Raw genomic sequence first — 16,389 nt, forward strand, 5'->3', positions numbered from 1 at the left:
TGCAATAAAAGACTATCAGTACAACTAAATCCTGAAAAGTCACTCAAGGACACAATATATCAGGCAAGATTCTGCAGCAACTTCCAAAAAAAACCACACCCCATCTCTCAAATGGGTATCTAAATAGTGTCAGTGTGAGTGCCAGGGTAATTGGGTGGCATCTAACTGCAAAAAACCCAACTACCTCTCCCAGCAGCTTCATGTAAAGGTTGAATAGCTTGGCTTAGGGACAGAATACAACCCTAAGAGACCCATTGCGGACAGTTAAGGGTGAAGTTGTATGACTGTAAACAGTAAGTGAGATCAGGAAAGGGACAGTTTACAGGAGTGGGATATTTTGCAGGAGCTTTTAATGGGGAGCAATAGCAAATGATCATAGAACTATGTCTACTTGAAGAGTTTCTTTCATGGAAGGAAGAAAAGAACATTATGGTATAAGGGCAAATTGCCATTTCAGACATGCTGCTATGCTTGTGAATGCTGTGCAGAGCCATTGTGATGTTGCTTGCAGTGTGTTTGAGTCACACCAGAGAGAAGTGGCTGCAAATCTCCCATTCAGCTGAAAAGCTCATTGGATGGCTTTGAGCCAGTTCACCATCCCTTGACTTCATCTATATAAAATTGCATAACCCAACATATGTCAGCTTCGTAAAAGTTGGAAAACAAGCATGATGAATAAATAAATATCTCTCCTCGCTCCGCAGTTGTCTTTTACCTAGGATCTCCTTTGACAGGAATTTGTATAATATTCTAAGAAAATGACGTTTCCTCTCATAAGGCATCCAGAATGACATTCTGCCAAGAATGGAATATTGTCATGTCCACTGCATGGAATATAGTCCACTGCATGCTACCCATTTAAAAATTGCTCTTCAAGTCTGTCAGCATTTGAATTGTAAATTAGATTTATCTGGCTCCAACTGAGTGAAAAATCAATACCCATTTGATTAATGGATTTCACCATCAAGAAGATCCCCTGAAACAGCAGAGCTGATACCTGGTGGGGATTTGTGCAGAACACAAATGGGAGAAAGCAGCATTGTTCGATATAAGGTCTGAGTTAATGAGATGCCTACCATAACAACCACAACCAACCTGTGCTTGCTCACACGTATAAAAGGCATCACATGATATTGCAAGTTATCAAGCGGTGAACAAGACAACTCCTTAAAAGTTAGATAAGTGTATGTGCTTTTTACAATTTACAAAATATCATGTTTGTGCGCATTCCATGATAACATAGCAACTCAGCCAATAAAAAGGACTTTACCAACAGATTAATTAATAGCTAACATGTATTTTAAGGGACGAGGGTGGTGCTGTAGGTAAAACCTCAGCGCCTAGGACTTGCCGATGGCATGGTCGGCAGTTCGAATCCCCGCGGCGGGGTGCACTCCCATCGTTCGGTCCCTGCTCCTGCCAATCTAGCAGTTCGAAAGCACCCTCAGGTGCAAGTAGATAAATAGGGACCGCTTACCAGCGGGAAGGTAAACGGCATTCCGTGTGCTGCGCTGGCTCGCCAGATGCAGCTTGTCACGCTGGCCACGTGACCCGAAAGTGTCTGCGGACAGTGCTGGCTCCCAGCCTATAGAGTGAGATGAGTGCACAACCCTAGAGTCTGGCAAGACTGGCCCGTACGGGCAGGGGTACCTTTACCTTTACCTTTAACATGTATTTTACTTCAAGGATTGCCCCTCCCCCTTTTCTTTTCTTCAAAATAACAAAAAAAGCATTTTTACAAAAGGCAAATCTGTGTACTCTTTAATATCTGATAACTATAGCAGGCTTCCTAAAATGGCATTTCCCATCTGGGTATATGTGGAGTAGCAAGCAGGGGATATGTTTGAGAAAGAAATCAGGAATATATATTTGACTAAATATACCAATTGCTTTATTTCTGGAGCTGCCATTAGATGTCCCGAGTTCAAGTGAAACTTAACAGGCTGTGATGCTTACTAAAAGAAAGGACACATGTACCTACTATCCCTAATTTCTCTGCCCCTGATAAATCACTGCTTTGAAGGGAAGAATGTCTTGATGAATTTCTATTAGTGCAAGTTGCTAGACATAGTGTCCTTTTTTAGGATTTATCTCTCTCCCCAATGCATAGTCAAATCAATCCATCTTGCCTCTAGTATAGCTAAACATTTATGAATGACCACATTACAATGAATGGATGGCTACTCCGCACACTGCAGCCAGAGGGGATCCATTTTCTATTTTTGGCACTTGGTTTTCAGTTATACATTAATATTGTGCTTCTATTTTAATGCGTACTGTACATCCAATAACTTTGTGTAAAAGGGTTCTGAAAAGTGGTCTGCAAATACTTGAAATAAATAACCAAACAAGAATCGAAAGTATCATGGTCTAACTAGCTGCTAGAAATGCTTAACAAAACAATTGGGAATTCTGCTTTGGGAGTGCAGAAAAACTCACTGACTGTGCTGCCTCCCTTATCTAGGGCTTTCTTAAGATAACATAATTGACAATCAATCTGTCCTGGTGAAAGTCTAGTCAAAGTTATTCTTTGGGATTAGCACATGCCCACAGCAGATTGGGAAGACACGTGCTTGATCCTGAATGACCTGAATTTTCTACAAAAAAAATAAATAAATCCCCAGCTGTTCTTTTTCAAAATCTACTCAAATTTGCAGAACTGCAAATAGATTCCTCACCCTTCTGCAAAACATTTAAATGCAGCGGCGTAGCGTGAGTTGTCAGCACCCGGGGCAACGCAAGTAATTTGCGCCCCCTAACCCGGGGCAAGGCAAGTAATTTGCGCCCCCCCAACCCCTAACCTGCGAGTTGCCGCTGGCGCTGCCGCCCAAATGACGCCGCTTGCCTGGAGGAGGAGGGGGGCAGAGAGGCGAGGAAAATGCAATGGCCCAGCAGCTGCAGCAGCAGTGGCGGAGGCGGGGCTGTGAGGAAGGGCTGCCTGGCGCGTCCTCCGCAGCGAGCGCTGAGAGCCGCTGCCTACCGGGCGCCTTCAGCCCGGACGCGCGCACAGCTCGTCGGTTCCGCGAGACATGCAGCTCCGCTACAGCCTGCGCCCGAGGCTCTTCGGCGACTCCGGAGGCAGCGAGCGCGCCCCCCCAGATGTTGCGCCCGGTGCGGCCGGCACCCCTGGCACCCCCCAAGCTACGCCACTGCTTAAATGCAAAATAAATTGAAACAAAGCAAAAGAACTTATAGCCTTGCAAGTTCCTGTGTATCTGATGAGCAGAAATCAGGGCAGGGGACACTTATTGTGGCTTGCCTTGGTCTTTGATGGCACCAGTCTCCAGGGACTTATCCTTCCCACTTTAGTAGCTCTGCAGCAGCAGAACCCTGAGGCAATAAGTGTGTACTAAGTTTGTTTCTAGAGCCACAGATCCTCCCCCCCCCCATTGCTCAATCAGAATAGGTCTTCTGGAATGGCATCTTACATGTATGATTAACAGAGACAATGACAGTCTTGTAGCACCTCAAAGACAGGCAGATGTATTGAGACATAAGCTTTTGTGGGCTACAGCCCTCAGCTGGCAGATATTAACACATGAGCAGTTTCAAAAAAATGTAGGGCCATGAAATACAAGAGCTGCAAATTTCTAGTTACTTTTTGGTTGTTTGTGGTTTTGCACCAGAGAGGTTTCCAATGTTGCAAGAAAAAGTGATTGTTTTATAACTGATATTTTAAATCTCTGAGTAGTGGCAGATAAAGGATATGCATAATAATAGAAGAGATTCATTTCATTTTTGCTCACTAGTATGTTCCAGGAATGTTTTACATATGAGGCACCCTGTTAGGGCCTTCCCGTACTGGCATGCCGCAGTTTCCATGTATGGATTTGATCCCCCTATTGAAGTGAATGAAGGAGTAGACTGAACAGTCCCACTACGAGTGTGGAAGCATATGCAGAGCTGCTACACTAGTAGTCAAATTCTTGGGGAAAGTTAGGAGGGCCCATCAAAATATTCACAATGCACAATTTAAGCAAATTGGTTCTCCTCTGTAGCTAAGAATTTGGGAGGTGGGGCGCTGTCCTTTCCCTGTATTCTGAACACCGTGCAAAACTCCAGGTCTCTGTATTTCTTTGACTTATTAAAACAAAGGGTTAGCATCTAAGAATAAGAGGAATACTGTGGCTCATCTTACTTAGCACTTAGTTTCACATTTGCATAGGTTGCAGTTTTGTTAGGTTGTAGCACTTTGTCACTCATGATAGGTAATTATTGTCCCTTCCAGCAATGTATAATTACCAGGGAATGGTACATTTTCCATGTTTGCCCAGTACATTATGCACATTTACATAGTGCATATTATTAATCCTACTGGCAATTTAGAGAGAGAGTAGGTAGCGTGAATTACACTGAAAGGCCAATATTGTTTTAGTGTCTTCCCCCCCCCCCTTATTAAATAAATTGTAAACATGCAATTTCCTGAGTGAGATATCTTTAATTAGGCTGTTTCTTTTCTTGTAAAACAACAAGAAGTCTCAGCCCAAGGCTCAGTTGTTTCAGACAGGAAAATGAACAATATATCCATTTAGCGAATATATGTACATTTTTACAGTAATGCATTGCTCACCAGCAGTTTTCATTAAGCATATAATAAATATGAAATATGTACAGCTTTGTAAATTAGATGAGAATCATTTGTTTCTGTAGATGTGTGTGCGTTTGTGTGTTTGCATTAGGGCAAACCCATTGAAGCTAAAAAGCTAGCTGTGGAATTGATGTGGATGACAGCGGGCTATGGGGCTCCTGTGCTGCCAAGCATAGCTACTGCACAACACACAGTAGAGTGTGAGCACTTCAAAGGTGTGAGCTCCAGATGAATGGCTGTGCATCAGGGACAGCCAAGGTACCAACACCCTAAGAGCCACATGCAAGGATCCCCTATGACCATATGACCTGGAATAGAGCCACAGAACTTGCCAAATGGTGCTTCTCTATGCCAATCAGCCTCTCCAGTCCACATTGCCACAGATTCTTCCTTCCCCCTCATCTCTCACTTCTGTTTGTCTCTGCCTCTCTTCATATCGAAGAAATCATGGTGCCTTTCATCATAGTTATCTCACTCATAAGAAAAGCCTTGCTGGATCATGCCAAAGACCCACTTACTCCAGCCTCCTGTGGCCAAACAGATGCCAACGGAAAGCCTGGAAACAGGACTTGAGAGCAACAGAGTCCTAGCTGTTTGTGTTAAAACTCTCTTATTGGATTTAATAAAAAGAACAATTAGAACAATCTACAGTTGGAAATAGGAGCAATCTTGGCACCATGCTAAGTTACTATCACCATGCAGAATGTTCTTGTAGAACACATCTTTGCACTGTGAAAACCAAAGCATCCTTCCCTGGTGCCAGAATGCTGACAAGGGTGACACCAGGTAGACCTCCCTGCGAAGAGCATTCTCTAAACTAATGGTCCATTGCCATCATAATTATCATTGCATCCAGTCCTGGACCCTGCAGTTAAAGATAAATGTTGACAAATTGGAATGCGGTCAGAGAAGGGCACCAAAGATGACAAGAAAATCGGGGACTTGGTCCTATGAGGAAAGGTTGAAGGCACCAGGTATGCTTACCTTAGAGAAGAGATGATTAAAAGGTGATCGATTGCCACCTTCAGATATTTCAAGGGCTATCATGTAGAGGATGGAGCAAGATTTGATTTCTGTTACTCCAGAGCAGTCTTTCTCAATCTTTGATCCTCTAATGTTGTTGAAGGATGACTCTCATCATCCCTGAGTGCTGGTCCTGTTTGCTAGGGATGATGGGAGTTGTAGTCAGACAGCATCTGGGGATCCAAATTCAAGAAAGGCTGCTCTAGAGGGTAAGGCCCATGGGTTCAAATGAGCACTTGGGCCTATTGGAGAGGAAAGGTGGGACAAATAAACTGCATTACAGGGGATTGGACTAGATGTGCCTACCTGTTGGAGCCTCTGGAAAATATATAACAAAATCCATGCCAACCTGGAGGCCACTGAAAAAAATCTGAAAATCTGGAGTGGCTCCTACATTCACTAAAAATATTATCTGCTAATGGCTTAGTCTGCTTTTCGAGCAATGAAAAAACCAACAACATATAAAACAGCAGGCTTCTTTCACATAGCAAATCAATCAAAGTAGAAAACAAACAAAGCAATTAAAATTCCTTATCCCCCCCCCTCCCTGTTTCTTGATAAAAGAAATGATACCACTTGTCCAATATGCGGCCCTTAGGGCAGCCTGCATTTTACCATCGGCCCCTGAAAATATCCATAGCTCTCCCTCCCTTTTATCGGAATACATCAAATTACCCTTAAGATTCAGCCCTTTCATTTGAAATCAATGACTCAGTAATTAAATGTAATCAATATAAACAAAGATGACATTCTAAGACACTAATGATGTTCATAAATGTATTTTAAACAATTCAAGAATAAGCCTAAATTACTACTTAACTTTCCAACTCCATAATTTCTTTCCTGTTGAGAAACAAAACACAGCTGGGTGTCAGAAAGAAAAACAAGTCAACATCTAGCCAAACCAACATTGACAAGCTTTCAATAATTTGAATGAATTTCGTCTTTTCTTAAATGAATGGTTTTATAATACTAAATGGGGAACGGGAAACAAATTCTGGTCCAAACAGTGTCCTACAGCCTTTGAAAGCTCACAACAGAGAAAAGAAAATAGGCAGCTGGCGTTTCCCCAATGATCCAGGAATGTCGAACCAATGCCTTTACTGGACTTAACTGTCCAGGGGTCCTTAACCTTAACCTTTTACCTTCTAGATGTTTGGGACTACAACTCCAATCATGCCCAGCTTCATATGACTATCCTGACTGGGAGTCGCATTCCAAAACATCTTGTTGGTGAGGGCTGACTTAGCATAAAATGCGACAAAGAGAGACAACAAAGGAAGGGAAATGGAGGAGGGGAAAACATGCATTTAATTTAGCTAAGTTCCATTATTATTATTATTATTGACTGGGGATTTGAAGGGCGGGGGAGAGAGGGAATATACCACACAGGTTTGCTAGGAGGCAGTTCCAGGTGAGCACCAGTGAAAGAAAAAGGGCAGTCATTTGCCAGAGCAGGATATCTTCAAATGGCTGAGGGTGATGCAGCTGCAGGAGTGATGATCATGGGCAGGGATGTTTTGGGATGCAAGAGGAGAGAGATAAGGATGGAAAGCTCCTAGACTTCATAGTCAAGAACAAGGCATTTGCTGGCTGATCTGAGTGCAGCCAAGAAGCCAGCAAAGACATTTAAGGAGAGATGTCATTTGATTAGGGCCATGAGGGAGGTGAATATTTTTTGGGCAGTAGAATTCTGGACTGAGGTGAGAGCAATGATGACTGGTGCCCATTCGGTGTGGTAGAGCCAAAGGTAGGGGACCCAACAATAGGTAAAGCCAGAACCAACCAATTATACATTTGCCCCCATTCCTGCTCCCTGCTGAGATCTACAAAGGCAAAACTAGAATGAGGAGAAAGCAGACAAGCATGGCTGGAATGGTTGTAAACAAGAAGGCAGGTGGGCTTGGAGAACTTAAAACTGAGGCTGGTGGGGCAGCGCAGCTGTTTGCCCTGATGGACCAGCCTCCAGCAAATGGGAAAATGGGAGACTGGAGAGAACAAGGTTGCAGTAACCAAGACAACTAAATTCTTACTAACTCAGCAGCTACAGATGTGGCTGGGGAACTGAGGAGGGCTGTCTCTGGGCTCGTCCCACTTGTCCCATGCCTAGAGAGCATGAATCTGAGCGGTTCCCCCCTTGCCCTGCAAGTATAGGGACGTATATAAATTTTAGTAATAATGATAATGTGCTTTTTTGTTTTAATTTTTACATTTTCTTCTGCTCTGTGTACTTTTAATAAAAGAATGACAACTCTCATAGTGGTGATCTTGCTAATAAAAGACAGCAGAAAAAGAAAATGCTTGAAGCAAACTGTGGATCAGTTTGTAGGTAGGAAATCTGAAAACAGAAGAAATGCTTTGTGTCATCTGGTACAAAGACTTCCTCTGTCTACAGCATATAAGTGACATGTTGTTGAACAGAAATATATAGCTTGGTTACACTGTCACCAATGACCTTGTCAAGGTAATTTGAATACTAGCTGAATAAAAGCATGGAGAGTTATAAGGTCCATCATTTTAAAGCCATTGCATGATATTAAGAAACAAAATACAGTGGTACCTTGAGTTACAAACGCCTCAAGTTACAAATGCTTCAGGTTACAAACTCCGCTAACCTGGAAGAGTTACCTTGAGTTGAGAACTTTGCCCCAGGATGAGAACGGAAATCATGTGTCAGCGGGGCAGCGGCAGCAAGAGGCCCCATTAGCGAAAGCACACCTCTAGTTAAGAACAGTTTCAGGTTAAGAACGGACCTCATGAATGAATTAAGTCCGTAACTAGAGGTACCACTGTATCTCTGATCTGATTTTAGATGACTCATACGTTTTAGCCCAGGTCAACAAAGCATTTGCTGGTTGCCCTGGTGCAATTCCATGCATTATTTATTTACAATGTAAGCAAGTATGACAAACTCTCAGTAAAAAGTGCCACATGTTATAATGCCCATTTAAAAGAAAAGGGACAAAAGAGTCAAGCATCCTGCTTCTCACAGTAACCAATTGAATGCCTTTAGGAAGCCCACAAGCAAGGTATGAAGACACCAGCTGTAGCAGGCTCCTGGTGAGTCCTCAGCAACTGACACTCTATGACCAAGTGTACATGAATCTACAGGTTCTATCTAACCACAGCAAGTAATGATTGTCAAAAAATAATAATATTGTTTTATTTATTTTCAGTATTTATAGAGTACTTTACACCATAGAAGGTCACCAAGCAGTTTACAAAACAATCAATAAAACAATTCAGCAATCCAATAGCATGGTGTTCAAAACAATGAAAAATTTGGACACCGCCTGTTTAAGATCTGAAAGCTTACAAATCCCTCTTCTACTCTATAAAAGAGTGTGTTGGTCACACAATGTGCCTTTATACCAGAGGCCTTAACTTATTTAAGTTCCTTATTCAAAGGTTCAACTGTGAATGCACATGCAAGCCATCCATTTAACTGTAAAAATGCACTTGAGATCAAACGAATCCCAGAGCAATTTGCCATTTGCTGATTTATTGTCCTTCATTCAAAGGGTAAACAAACCCTTCCTTGTTGCTTACAAAAGTTGCCAAGGCTATCTATACTTGAGACCAAAAATGCATGAGCAATTGCATCAAAATTCACATCAAAGAGCCGAGCATTCAACAAGCACAGAATAGGTGAGGAAGAAGAAATGCCTGATCTTTTCAGTTCCAAGATCTCACTGATCAGTGCTGCAATATTAATCGAACAACCAACACTGCTTCCATCTTATCTCTTATTATCCATTAGCCAGATGACTGATTTGTACATGGGTTCCTAACTAAGTGGGAAGTAATGCATTAGGAAATCAGGAAGCAACATGCTCCAGGTCTAACAAAAACCAGATATGGCTGTCAACAATGTCAATAGCAGCCCAGGCCAAACTATCTCATTATCTCACCCCAAGCTCCTAATGTGCATAGCACTATAGAGGTTACTAAGAAAGGACCCCTCTGGAATCTCCATTGTAGCAGAGATCAAATTACCCACCACCATGTCCCATAATGAAAACATGTTACCGTCTCCAAAGAATCCCTTCAATTTAAGAATTTATGTTAAAAAAATTATGCAAGGGTACAAAATAGCACGGTCAATGACATAAATGCTTTATCATGGGGATAATTGCATTAATATCCCTGTGTGTGTCATCTTTGTCCAATCTGCATTTCCATGACGATACTGGAAAGACACTAAGAGATAAAGGCAGGCATCCATGTATGAGAAATTGCCAAAAAAAGTACCACAAGACCTTTTGCTGTTTTAATTAAGCTTGTTTCCTGATAAGTTTGTTTAAGAATGCAACAGAACTGGACCCTACATGGACAATCATGAATACAGTTTGTGGGCAATTAAGTTTTTCACACTGCTTGGATCCTGAATAGGGAAAGTATTCAAGTAACCCATCCCACCAGCACAAGTATTTCTACTTGTGCAATCTGAATTTTCTCTCCTCTCCCTATCCCATGCCCTCCCCAAATCTTCCCCAGAACAGATTTAAGGGAGACGGAGGAGGAGAGCGGAAGAACATTCTATTGCAGACGCAGAAATCCTTGCTGCACTCAGCATTGTTTTGGATTCCACTCTAGACTACTACAAAAGGAAGAACACCTCCTGTCCAGGGCTGGGACTGAGATCCAGAGGTTAGGACCAAAATGAATGGATTTAAATTACAAAAAAAGAGAGATTCCAACTAAACATTAGGAATAACCTTCTGAGCACAAGAACTGGTCAATTGTGGAATGGACTACCTCAGAAGGTGGTGGACTCTCCTTCATTGGAGGTTTTCAAGAAGAGGTGGGGTGGCCATCTGCCAGGGGTTCTTTAGCTGTGGTTCCAGTATTGCATGGGGTTGGCCTAGATCAGGCATAGGCAAATTCAGCCCTCCAGATGTTTTGGGACTACAACTCCCACCATCCCTGACCACTGGTCCTGTTAGCTAGGGATCATGGGAGTTGTAGTCCCAAAACATCTGGAGGGCCGAGTTTGCCTATGCCTGGCCTAGATGACTCTTGGGATCCTTTCCAAATCTCCAGTTCTGTGATAATGAGCGCAAGAGCACTCTCTCTACTTGTGCTCCCCAGCAACTGGTGTTCAGAAGCACGCTGCCTAACTATTGTGGAATACAGATATAAAATTCACAGCATGCAGTGGTTTAAGAGAAAACTATATGAAAATTTTATATAGATGGTATCTAACACCGAGTAAACTGGGGAAAATGTATAAATCATAATCAAATAAGTGTTGGAAATGCAAAGAGAAAGAAGGTACTTTCTGTCATATGTGGTGGTCTTGCAGTAAGGTTAAAGCTTACTGGGAAATGATATATAATGTATTGAAAAAGATGTTTAAACTTTTTTTAAAAAAAGAAGCTTTTCTTCTGGGAATTATAGGGGTAGAACAACCTAAACAGTATAGAAATTTATTCATGTATGCGACTACAGCAGCAAAAATGTTATTTGCCCCCCCCCAAAAAAAGGAAGAAGAAGTAGTCCTGACGAAAGAAGAATGGATACAAAAACTTACGGACAGAAATGGCGAAACGTAATGAAAAAATAAGAAATCAAGATAACAAACTTTTTATAAAAGAATGGAAATGGTTTATTGAATATTTATAAACAAATTGTAAACAGATAAGGACATTGGCAGGATTATTGTAATAACCTGTAGAGTATATAATTAAAGCAGATGAATAAAAGACTAAGTTAATTTAGAATATGCAGGAAAAGATAAAAATAAATTTAAGGAACCGCAGAAAAGGAAGGAGGAAGTCAAGTTTTGAAATGTTAAAATGATTGTAAAACTATTGAAATGTATATAACTGAAAATCTCACACACACACACACACACACACACACATATATATATATATATATATATATATATATATATATATATATATATATATATATATATGCATGCTGCCTGACAGTGGGTGACACACTCATCATGACTCTGAGCTGTTGATAGCTTTATCCTCCATGAATTTGTCCAATTAATTTGCCTGCCCTGACTTAATCCCAGCCAGTGCACTGAAAGGCATATACTGTACATGCACACCACTGTAGCATTTGTCCACTACAACCAGTGCACTGTAGCAAAATTGTTCCTAAATAATTAAAAGAAACAAAAATGCATTACTTCCCAGAATTCAGTCTCTTATGAAATAGAAAATTACAGTGCCTCAGAACCCATTTCTGTTTCTGTTTCCCTGTGGTCTAAACGCCTCTAACGGGGCCAAATCCAGCTGCTGCATAATCTAATTGAGAAATATCCTCTTGCAGAAGTTATTTTCTTGTTGTGATCAGGTCTACCAATCACAAAAAAGTTCCTTTATCTTGTTCAGTGCCAGATCTACGTATAAGCTAAGCAAGCTGTAGCTTAGTGCCCCACTCTCTTGGGGGTCCCGAAAAAAATTTAAAGGAAAAAAGAACTGGATGTACATTTCCAAAATATAAGATAAAAAAGAAATAAAATAAAACCTACAAACAGCAACAGTGTTTTGTATTGTGTAGGCTCCTTTTTGTTGTGTGCAAATGGCTTTAGGTTCATAAATAGGGACATGGGTGGCGCTGTGGTCTAAACCACTGAGCCTAGGGCTTGCTGATCAGAAGGTTGGCGGTTCGAATCCCTGCGATGGGGTAAGCTCCCATTGCTCGGACCCAGCCCCTGCCCACCTAATAGTTCGAAAGCACTTCAAGTGCAAGTAGATAAATAGGTACTGCTCTGGCAGAAAGATAAACGGCGTTTCTGTGCACTGCTCTGGTTCGCCAGAAGCGGTTTAGTCATGCTGGCCACATGACCTGGAAAAACTGTCTGCGGACAAACACTGGCTCCCTCAGCCAGTAAAGCGAGATGAGCGCCACAACCCCAGAGTCGTTCGCGACTGGACTTAACTGTCAGAGGTCCCTTTACCTTTAGGTTCATAAATACCATATAGCATGTATACAACACAAAAAACAGTGACAATTTGTTGTTGACAAAGGACAGCTGGACATATAAAGGGCCCCATTACATTCAGTAGCTTAGGGCCTCATCAGACCTAAATCTGGCCCTGATCTTGTTACTTTATTACCAAAACCAGCTTGCAACTGTAACTGCTTGGACTGTAGCAGGAGATCTAATTTGTTTCCATCTCTCTGCTTGTAGCCAAGATTATGAATCTTTCTAATAAGGTGAACAACCAGAAGTTGTTCAATAAGGGAGTGAAGATAACTGATCCTCTCATTAGTTTTCCCCAAACACTTGGAAGTAAATGGGAGCAGATGTGTGAAGAAGCACACTGAACAAGCAAGCCAAGTCCAAGACTACAGTCATGTATTGCAATATCAGCTTTTGGTGGGGTTGCGGGGGGAACTAGGCAAAGCAAGGCATTGCATCCTGTACGCAGATGGCATTGGCTTTGACAGCCCATGAATGCCCTATGGTTCAGGAGGATTATTTTGGAGGGCCAGCATTAAGGTGAATAAAATAATAGTAAGATTGGGGCACTGCAAAGCACTGATACCAATGTTATTCTTTTGATACTTGCTAAAAATGAATATATTATCTCAGGACTTTGCTGATTACTAATATTAGCTCATTGTAGCCATTGATTTTATTCCTGCCTTGGCTTTTTAGCTGCGATTTTACTACATCGTTAGCACATTTCATTTTTTGTATACCACCTTTGTAATTCATAAAAAGGAGGTGGTATAGAAATATTTGAAATCAATGAATAGCCAACCAGCTGTGGGGTGGCCACAGGAAAGTCCTGCCCCAGGAGTGCTTGAGAAATTTGATCATTGTGAATTCTCATATGAACTAACTTTAGCCACACCTCCTCAATTGACAGGTGGATTAGAACGGAGGCTGGGGGTTGGGAGCTTGCCCCACATCTCAGGAGAATTATTTAAACAAGATTAGCAATGCATCTTCTCTCCTAAATTACACATCCTATACATTTGCTTTGTAGGCAGATGTTCCTCTTAATAGACACTCCAACAGTTCTGAGCACAGCCATTCATTTGGATGGTAAATGCACCAATGGCAGAATTCTATGAATATATATTCACAAATAAGCCTCAATGAATACTCCCAGATAAGTGTGTATAGGCTCACAGTGTAATCCTATGCATGTCTGCTCAGAAGTAAAATCTACTGAATTCAGTGGGGATTACTCTCAGGTAAACTTGGTGAGGATTGCAGCCTAAAACACCCAGAGATGGACATGTTCATTCTGAGATGACAAGAGCATTTAGTGCACATTAAGTAATGCTGCAATCTTATACACAATAACATGAGAGTAAGCTTCATTGAACACAGTAGGACTTGCTTTCAAGCAATCATGCAGAGGACTGCACTGCAAGCATAGTAGCAGCAAAACGCCTGAAATATTCCTCTTTCAGGGCTATTATCTGCCTTCTTCCAAGCAGGAAATATTAGGGTTCAAGACACCAGGAAAATAAAGCTTTCCTTTAAAATTAAAACCATGCATTTCAATATAGATATCGTATATCGTATATATCGTATATCGTATATCTATCAAGTACCAACAGTAATGTGAGATTAGACAGACTGGATTAATATATGACACCAGTTTTAAAGACAGTCTAATTCTGGAAACACTCAGAGCCAGTGTGGTGTAGAGGTTAAGAGCGGTAGACTTGTAATCTGGGGAACCGGGTTTGCGTCTCCGCTCCTCCACATGCAGCTGCTGGATTACCTTGGGTTAGTCACACTTCTGTGAAGTCTCTCAGCCTCACTCACCTCACAGAGTGTTTGTTGTGGGGGAGGAAGGGAAAGGAGATTGTGAGCCACTTTGAGACTCCTTAGGGTAGTGATAAAGCAGGACATCAAATCCAAAATCCATCACAATAAATTCAGAATGTACCTTCCTCGCCTTTGCTTCTACTTAAGAAAAACAACCATTTCTTGGCTTCCTAAACTCCAGCTACAGCCGTTCAGCTCTGAAGAGTCTATGACTCAGCAAAGAGGTCTGCATTTATTATTTCAGATGGAATTTACCAACATGTTAGCACAGTATAGGGAAGCTTTGCTGCCACTATCCATTGCTAAACTGTCTGTCTGAGACAGCCTTGCTAGTCTCTTCCCCCATCTATGTTACTATATGAAAACTGGGGAAGATGGTATTTATTCAGCAAATATCAGGTAAAAACAGCTCAAAATAAAGACCAATTGAGGGAATAATATATCAGCATCACCTACTGTGGATTTGGAGATAAAGGAAACAAAGAGACAATTCAGGGGGAAGGAGGGATTTAAAGAATCTGTGCTAATTTGCTAACTGGCCAAAATCAACCAGAGAGAGATGGTGGTCCATTCCACCCTAAAATCAGGTCTGCATGTAATGCTAAATCATCATTTATCATGGCAAGGATGAGGTGCCACAGGGCTTCTATGATCCCTGCTCCTCCTATGGTGAAGTCACAAGGAGATGTTTTGAAGCTTTCACTTGTGTTTTAGCTTAACCACAGCTTACGTTCTTACATTGTCTGAAACTCAAAAACTGGAGTTAATTTTAACTACGGATGGACAAATCACTCTATTTCACATTTGTTCCTTTGTAAGTCAGTTCTGTCCTGCTGCCGCATTAATCTGAAATTGAGGGGGGTCTGCACAAAAATTCTTACTTATTTAAGACATTTGCATACCACTGAATCATTAGCATTTCCAAGCAGTGTACATAAAAATAAACTGCTCAGAGAATAAAACAAAAAGTCATCATAATATGCTATTTTACCACTTATTGCCACAAGATGTGAATTTAAATATGCATTTCATCTCAGCGTTCATCTTGATTTATTTTTATTTTTTATTTTTTAAAAAACACACACTATCTAACACATGTGGATGTGCTTTTGAGCAGAGAGCAGCAAATTTTGGAGAAGTGTGAAATCAAGTAGGAGGCAATTTTTCACACAAGGGGACTTCCTCTTCCAGCATCTCCTCAATTTCTGCTCCAGAAGGTCCTCCCATCTGCAGCAGATTTCAAGGGTGCCCAGGGGGCTGCAATGAAAAGGAGAGGAGGAGGAAGCTCTGTTGTGCAAGTGGAAGTCTGTTGTGCAAGCAAAATGGCAGCACTGGTCATGGCCCTTTGCAAGTAAAAGAACAGAAGGATGGAAACTTTTGATAAGAGCAGCATGAGGCTGTCATCCTCTGTAGCACTATTAAAATGGAAAGAGAAGAGACAGAAGGAACATTTTCCCCCTGTAGGTGGAAAAGCAGACTTGTGTCTAGCGTGTCCTTCAAATCCTCGCTGCCCTGAAACTATTTCCAGTTACTATGTAACATCTTGACAAGGATGAAAACTCAGGAATGAGGCAAAGGGTTTCTCTTCTTGTTTGCTCTGGACTACATACATGTAACTAAACTTCAGCCCAAAACACAACCTGTTTCAACACAATTCAACAGAAATGGTGTTAAAAGCAAGCCCATCAGGCCCAAAAAATGAAACTGAGGTCACACCCACACCAGACATTTAAAGTGCTCCTTTGTCACTTTAACACACAAACATCACACAGTCCCCAAGCAGGACAACACTTGAAATGAACAACATCATCCATCCCTTGCCACTTCCCCATTGGATACTTTCCACCTAAACCATGTATCTTCAACCTTTTCAGATCCAGGACCAACTTTTAATCGAAACATGCATTTGGGGACCCATTTCTTAACCCCTTGCCATATATTTGCATGGTGGTAGTGCTCTACCTTTGATCACCAGCAGAAGAACAGTGACCCAGACATAATTGGAGTAGTACGAGTACAG

The 16,389-nt window shown here is 41.6% G+C and overlaps 1 protein-coding gene across 23 annotated transcripts in view; it reads right to left on the minus strand.

Moving 5' to 3' along the window:
* JAKMIP3 (Janus kinase and microtubule interacting protein 3) overlaps positions 1-16,389 on the minus strand; it is a 104,657-nt gene that overhangs the window by 72,613 nt on the left and 15,655 nt on the right. The window contains exon 1 of one of the 23 annotated variants that reach the window (XM_083505944.1): positions 5,573-5,940. The exons of the other annotated variants lie outside the window; for them this stretch is intronic. The gene's annotated coding sequence lies outside the window, so the exon portion shown is untranslated. Of the gene's footprint in view, positions 1-5,572; positions 5,941-16,389 lie in introns of those variants that run through there. 23 annotated transcript variants of the gene reach the window in all.

Source organism: Podarcis liolepis (genome assembly GCF_965112155.1).
Source record: "Podarcis liolepis genome assembly, chromosome: 5".
Classification (NCBI taxonomy): Eukaryota; Metazoa; Chordata; class Lepidosauria; order Squamata; family Lacertidae; genus Podarcis; species Podarcis liolepis.